General features: G+C 46.2%; 1 pseudogene; it reads left to right on the forward strand.

Annotated features, from left to right (window-relative positions):
- Positions 1-348: 348 nt before the first annotated feature.
- LOC101039288 (V-type proton ATPase subunit F pseudogene) lies at positions 349-723 on the forward strand (annotated as a pseudogene).
- The last annotated feature ends 6,588 nt before the right edge of the window (positions 724-7,311 follow it).

Genomic DNA, 7,311 nt, shown 5'->3' on the forward strand with positions numbered 1-7,311 from the left:
TCTATTTGGCCTAGAGTTTGTGGTACAGTTTACAGATTTCTGGTAACTTTGACTGCTTTAAACAGAGACCCAAATTAACAATGTCTCAAACAGGATAGCAGTTTATTTCTTGCTCACAAAATAGTAAGGAGGCAGGTGGTCCACAGCAGCACTCCTGCTCTTTCAGGTTGTCCAGGGACCCAGAATCCTCTGATACTGCTGTTTTGCCATCTCTAAGGGTTGTCCTCACCACAGAGTCCAAAAGGCTCAACTCCTGGCCTACATTCCAGCTAGGAGGACGAGGAAAGGGCAAGCTCATTCACTAAAGTCTACCACCAAAGTTGATTGCTGCAGCCATAGAAAAGAAGAAAATCAGCTACAGGGATGGCTGGGAGGGGGAAGCTTATCGAAGTGATCAAAGATGAGGACAGGGTGACGGGTTTCCTGCTGCGTGGCATAGGGACGCTTAACAAGAACCGCCACCCCAATTTCCTGGTGGTGGAGAAGGTTACAACCATCAATGAGATCAAAGACACTTGCTGGCATTTTCTAAACTGGGATGACGTTGGCATCATCCTCATCAACCAGTACATCACAGAGATGGTGCAGCACACCCTGGACGCCCACCAGCACTCCATCCCAGCTGTCCTGGAGATCCCCTCCAAAGAGCACCTGTATGGTGCCACCAAGGACTTGATCCTGTGCAGGGCCAGGGGCATGTTCACTGCCGAAGTCCTGTGCTAGGGGACTCCTCACAGCCCTCAGCCCTTCCCTCGTTTCCAGGCCTCTCCCCAGGCTTGCCATCAGCCTTCTTTACATTTTGAGCCTCTGATTTCCAATTCCCTGCCCCTTCCCACTCCATTGAGAGACTAGATGAGGTGATTCTAGGTTGCTGGGGCTCTGCTGTTAAAATCAAGGCTGGTTAAGAAACAGGAAGCCCGACCATCTCCTCTCTCCACTACCTCGCTCCTGTCCTGTTAAATAGTGTCATTGTTGATGTTAAAGTCATATTCTTGCTTCTCTCCAAAAAAACCCCCAAAACAAAAAAGCAAACAATCAAACAAAAGAACAAAATCATGTCCCATATGCAGCAATATGGATATAGCTGGAGGCCCTTATTCTAAGCAAATTAACACAGGAACAGAAAACCAAATATTGCATGCTCTCACTTATAAGTGGAAGCTAAACACTGGGTGCACAGGGACATAAGATGTAAACCATGGACACTGGGGACTCCAGAGCAGGAGGGAGAGAGTGGGGAAAGGGGTGAGAAAGCTACTGGGTTCTGGTGGGACGCCGTGGCTCATGGATGTAATCCCAGCATTTTGGGAGGCCAAGGCAGGTGGATCACCTAGGTCAGGAGTTCAAGACCAGCCCGGCCAACACGGTGAAACCCCATCTCTACTAAAAATACAAAAATTAGCCAGGTGTGGTGGTGCATGACTATAATCCCAGCTACACGGGAGGCTGAGGCAGGAGAATTGCTTGAACCCGGGAGGCAGAGGTTGCAGTGATCTGAGAGCATGCCACTGCACTCCAGCCTGGGTGACAAAGGGAGACTCTGTCTCAAAAAAAAAAAAAAATCCTGGGTTCTATGCTCACTACCTGGGTGACAGATTAATCATGTTCACAAACCTCAGCATCACACAATATACTCTTACGACAAACCTGAACATGTACCCCCGAATCTAGAATAAAAGCTGAAATTATAAATGAATTAAATACTTTATTGTGGGGATCTCGTAGAACTTACAGAAAACATTTGCCTTGGGGCCGGGCGCGGTGGCTCAAGCCTGTAATCCCAGCACTTTGGGAGGCCGAGGCGGGTGGATCACGAGGTCAAGAGATCGAGACCATCCTGGTCAACATGGTGAAACCCCGTCTCTACTAAAAATACAAAAAATCAGCTGGGCATGGTGGCACGTGCCTGTAATCCCAGCTACTCAGGAGGCTGAGGCAGGAGAATTGCTTGAACCCGGGAGGCGGAGGTTGCGGTGAGCCGAGATCGTGCCATTGTACTCCAGCCTGGGTAACAAGAGCGAAACTCCGTCTCAAAAAAAAAAAAAAAAAAAAAAAACATTTGCCTTATGCCTTAAAACCAACTTTGCAGTAAGGTAAGATCAACTAGCAGCATTCTCACAAAAAAACAAAGTTGATCAAATCGTTTATCCTCCCTCCCATAAGCCATAACTATGTGACAACACATGGCCACAGTTGGCTGCAAAAGAAGCTACAAAAAAATAGTCTTTTTTTGGAGTTTTTCTTTGGACTTGGAGTCTTGCTCTGTCACCCAGGCTGGAGTGCAATGGCGCAATCTCGGCTCACTGCAACCTCCATCTCCCAGGTTCAAACAATTCTCCTGTCTCAGCCTCCTGAGTAGCTGAGATTACAGCTGTGTACCACCACCACGCCTGGCTAATTTTTGTATTTTTAGTAGAGACTGGGTTTCACATGTTGGCCAGGCTGGTCTCAAACTCCTGACCTCAGGTGATCCACCTGCCTCAGCTTCCCAAAGTGCTGGGATTACAAGAGTGAGCCATCGTTCTTGGCTGAAAATATAGTCTTCAGCTGAGCAGCCATGTGCTTTAGAGGCAGACTAAAAAGTCTACTACTACAATCAAAACAGAAGAATGGGACGAACTCACTATCTCTGTCACATACTAGGTCAGCTATGGTCAGTGAGTAGTTGTCACAGAGTTTCGACAGATTCCCTGAAGAGGATTTTTGTTGCATGCCTCCCCATCGTTCATTCAGTCTTTTCTCCTCCCTAACAGTGCCCTTAATTTCCCAGCCTGATGGCTTAGATGGAATGGACAACTCCCCCTGTGCTAGAGTGCCCTAATGTGAAGAAGGATGTTTGCTTCCCCTTCTGCCATGATTGTAAGTTTCCTGAGGCCTCCCCAGCCATGCTAAACTGTGAGTCAATTAACCCTCTTTCCTTTGTAAATTACCCAGTCTCAGGTATGTCTTCTTTTTTTTTGAGACAGAGTCACTCTGTCACCCAGGCTGGAGTGCAGCGGCATGATCTTGGCTCATTGCACCTCCACCTTCCAGGTTTAAGTAATTATCCTGCTTCAGCCTCCTGAGTAGCTGGGATTATGGGCTTACAGGTGCACGCCACCACACCTGGCTAATTTTTGTATTTTTTAGTAGAGACAGGGTTTCACCATGTTGGTCAGGGTGGTCTCAAACTCCTGACCTCATGATCCACTCACCTTGGCCTCCCAAAGTGCTAGGATTACAGGCGTGAGCCACTGCACCCAGTTCCTCGGGTATGTCTTTATTAGCAGCCTGAGAACGGACTAATACAGCATGTTCTACCCTCTGGCCACAGTGATCTGTGTAAGGGACAGACATAGAACCCAATCTGCACCAAGGAGAAATTTTCTGGGGTTCCTGGGAAAGAAGCTTCCTCTCTCTCCTCAGGGAAAGCTGTGGGAGGAAATTATCTTCCTCCTGATGGTAGGGTGTAGACATAAGGTCTGGAACTGCTGCAGCTAATACTGCTGTCAGAAGGAGGATCCCACTTAAGGAGGATGCCAAAGCCAAAAAAGGAACAGCAGAGAGAATGGCAGAGAAACAAAACAAGAACACTGATGACATCTTGAACTTCTGGATCAAACTATACCTGAAGTTAGTCTTATATCCTCCTACTAGATGTTTTGATCTGCTTGAACTGATAAATTCTCTTTTCATTTCAGTAGAGTTGGGTTTTCTGTTACCTAGTATAAATAGATTTGGGTTTTCTGTTACCTAGTACCATGGACTCAGAGTATGACAAGCAATAATGACATATTTAACACTATTAATATCATTTTTAGAATTTACATTATACATTTTCCCTTTAAAAGAAATTTTTTTTAAAGGGAAAAATTTCTGGTGCGGGCTCACACCTGAAATCTCAGCACTTTGGGAAGCTGAGGTGGGCGGATCACGAGGTCAGGATATCGAGACCATCCTGGCTAATATGGTGAAACCCTATCTCTACTAAAAATACAAAAGGTTAGCCAGGCATGGTGGCAGGTGCCTGTAGTCCCAGCTACTCAGGAGGCTGAGGAAGAAGAATCGCTTGAACCGGAAAGGTGGAGGTTGCAGTGAGCCGAAATTGTGCTACTGCACTCCAGCCTGCGTGACAGAGTGAGACTCTGTCTTAAAAAAAAAAAAAAAGAAAAGAAAAAAAAGAAAGAAATTTTTTTATGGGGCTGGGAGCAGTGGCTTCCAACACTTTGGGAAGCCTAGGTGTGCAGATTACTTGAGCCCAGGAGTTCAAGACCAGCCTGGGCAACAAAGTGAAACTTCATTTCCACAAAAAATACAAAAAAATTAGATGAACGTGGTGATATACTTCTGTAGTCCTAGCTATGTGGCAGGCTGAGGGAAGAGGACCACTTGAGCCCAGGAGATAGAGGTTGCAGTGAGCCAAGATTGTGCCACTGCACACCAGCCTCGGCAACAGAGTGAGACACCGTCTTTAAAAAAAAAAAATGAGGCCAGGGACAGTGGCTCTGGCCAGGTTGTGGTGGCTCACACCTGTAGTCCCAGAACTTTGGGAGGCCAAGACAAGTGGATTACTTGAGGTCAGGAGTTCAAGACCAGCCTGGCCAACATGGTGAAACTTTGTCTGTACTAAAAATATAAAAATTAGCCAGGCATGCAGGCATGGTGGCCCACGCTTGTAATCCCAGCTACTTGGGAGGTTGAGGCAGGAGAATCACTTAAACTCGGGAGGCTGAGGTTGCAGTGAGCCAAGATGACGTCACTGCACTCCAGCCTGGGTGACAGAGTGAGACTCTGACTCAAAAAAAAAAAAAAAAAAAAAAAATTCCGAAACTTACATCCAGTTTTGTAACTAGATTTAATGAAAATTATTTAGACTTATGTCAATACTTCCCCATTTTGGGGTTTTTATTTTACTTCATCTCTTGGTGAGTCAAGACAATGTCCTTAAAAAAAAAAAAAAAAAAAAAAAAAAAAGGAGCCACAGTGTTATTTCGAAATTCAAACTTTCTCAGAAATGCAATTCTGTTGCCCTTAACCACAAAATGCAACTTAGACATGTCATAATTTTCTTGGTTGACAAAGCTGCCTTACTCCTTTGTCTTCTGACATTCAGTATTTCGGAGGAGACTCTGGCCACACCAATTTTTGTTCCTTTCGAAGTAGCCTTTTTATTTTTTTGAGACGAAGTCTTGGTCTTGCCCCCCAGGCTGGAGGGCAATGGCATGAGCTCGGCTCACTGCAGCTCCCGCTTCCCAGGTTCAAGCAGTTCTCCTGCCTCAGCCTCCTGAGTGGCTAGGATTTCAGGCACCCACCACACCCAGCTAGTTTTTGTATTTTTAGTAGAGATGGGGTTTCACCATGTTGGCCAACAGGTCTCGAACTCCCAGTCTCAGGTGATCTGCCCGCCATGGCCTCCCAAAGTGCTGGGATTACAGATATGAGCCACCGTGCCCGGCCTCTAAGTAGCCTTTTAAATTCTGCCTAGATCAGGTGTCCCCAAACTTTTTACACGGGGGGCCAGTTCACTGTCCCTCAGACCATTGGAGGGCCACCACATACTGTGCTCCTCTCACTGACCACCAGTGAAAGAGGTGCCCCTTCCTAAAGTGCGGCAGGGGGCCAGATAAATGGCCTCAGGAGGCTGCATGCGGCCCATGGGCCATAGTTTGGGGACGCCTGGCCTAGATGTATCTTTTTTTTTTTTTTTTTTTTTTGAGACGGAGTTTCACTCTTGTTACCCAGGCTGGAGTGCAATGGCGTGATCTCGGCTCACCGCAACCTCCACCTCCTGGGTTCAGGCAATTCTCCTGCCTCAGCCTCCTGAGTAGCTGGGACTACAGGAACGTGCCACCATGCCCAGCTAATTTTTGTATTTTTAGTAGAGACAGGGTTTCACCATGTTGACCAGGATGGTCTCGATCTCTTGATCTCGTGATCCACCCGCCTCGGCCTCCCAAAGTGCTGGGATTACAGGCTTGAGCCACCGTGCCCGGCAGATGTATCTTTTAATTCAAATATTTTGTCAGGACGAAACTATGAACTGCTGCCTTTTAACATTTTACCTGCAATGCAGTCAGCATTTTACACTGACCCTAGTGGATCTATCTATGCTGTGATGTCTTCTCCTAGTGCAGATGTTTTAACTGTGGTGTCGCTTCCACCAGTTCTATTCTTGTCCTTTGGAGCAGCCGGTTTCTCAATTCTTTTTTTTTTGAGATGGAGTCATGCTCTGTCACCCAGACTGGAGTGCAGTAGCACAATCTCAGCTCACTGCAACCTCTACCTCCTGGGTTCAAGAGATTCTCATCCCTCAGCCTCCTGAGTAGCTGGGATTACAGGTGCCCGCCACCATGCTTGCCTAATTTTTGTATTTTTTATGAAGATGGGGTTTCACTATGTTGGCCAGGGTGGTCTCGAACTCCTGACCTCAGGTGATTTGCTCGCTTTAGCCTCCCAAAGCGCTTCAATTACAGGCGTGAGCCACCGTGCCTGGCCAGGAACAGCCAGTTTCTTTACTCTAAGTTGCTGTTCTCTCCCAACATGTATTCTCATCCCTTTGATTGTTTTTATTGCTGGTCCTTTTTCTAATTTTTTTTTTCTTTTTTGAGATGGAGTCTTGTTTTATCACCCAGACTGGAGTGCAGTGGCACAATCTTGAATTTGACGCTTTTCCTCTGAATTTGAGACTTTTGTCAAGTTTGTCCTATGCATCCTTCATTTACTTTTTCTGAATTTCAATCCTGTTCTTTACTGCTTCTGATGTGGACTTTTCTTTGTGCATATTGCGAGAATTCTCCCTTCTCTCCCTCAAATACATGCTAGTGCCTTTTCATCTCAGCCTTTTCTTTTCTTTTTGAGACAGAGTTTCATTCTTATTTGACCAGGCAGAAGTACAGTGGCACAATCTTGGCCCACTGCAACCTCTGCCCCCTGGGTTTAAGTGATTCTCCTGGCCCAGCCTCCCAAGTACCTAAGACTACAGGTGCCCACCACCATGCCCGACTACTTTTTGTATTTTTAGTACAGAGAAGGTTTTGCCATGTTGGCCAGGCTGGCCTCAAACACCTGATCTCAGGTGATCCACATGCCTTGGCCTCCCAAAGGGCTGGGATTACAGGCGTGAGCCACCGCACACAGTCAGCCTTTTCTTTCTTAAGGTATTTTGTTCCTACTTCCAGGAGAATTCTAGTGATGGCACCAAAAATCTTCCTGAAAATCTCTTGCAAATCCTATGGTGTACGCTTCAGAATGATGTACCCTTCCCTTGTTTTGAGAAAATTTTTCAGAATCCCTACAATATTTTGTTAACATTATTAACATTATTTCATTCAT

Source organism: Saimiri boliviensis, chromosome 17 (genome assembly GCF_048565385.1).
Source record: "Saimiri boliviensis isolate mSaiBol1 chromosome 17, mSaiBol1.pri, whole genome shotgun sequence".
Lineage (NCBI taxonomy): Eukaryota > Metazoa > Chordata > Mammalia > Primates > Cebidae > Saimiri > Saimiri boliviensis.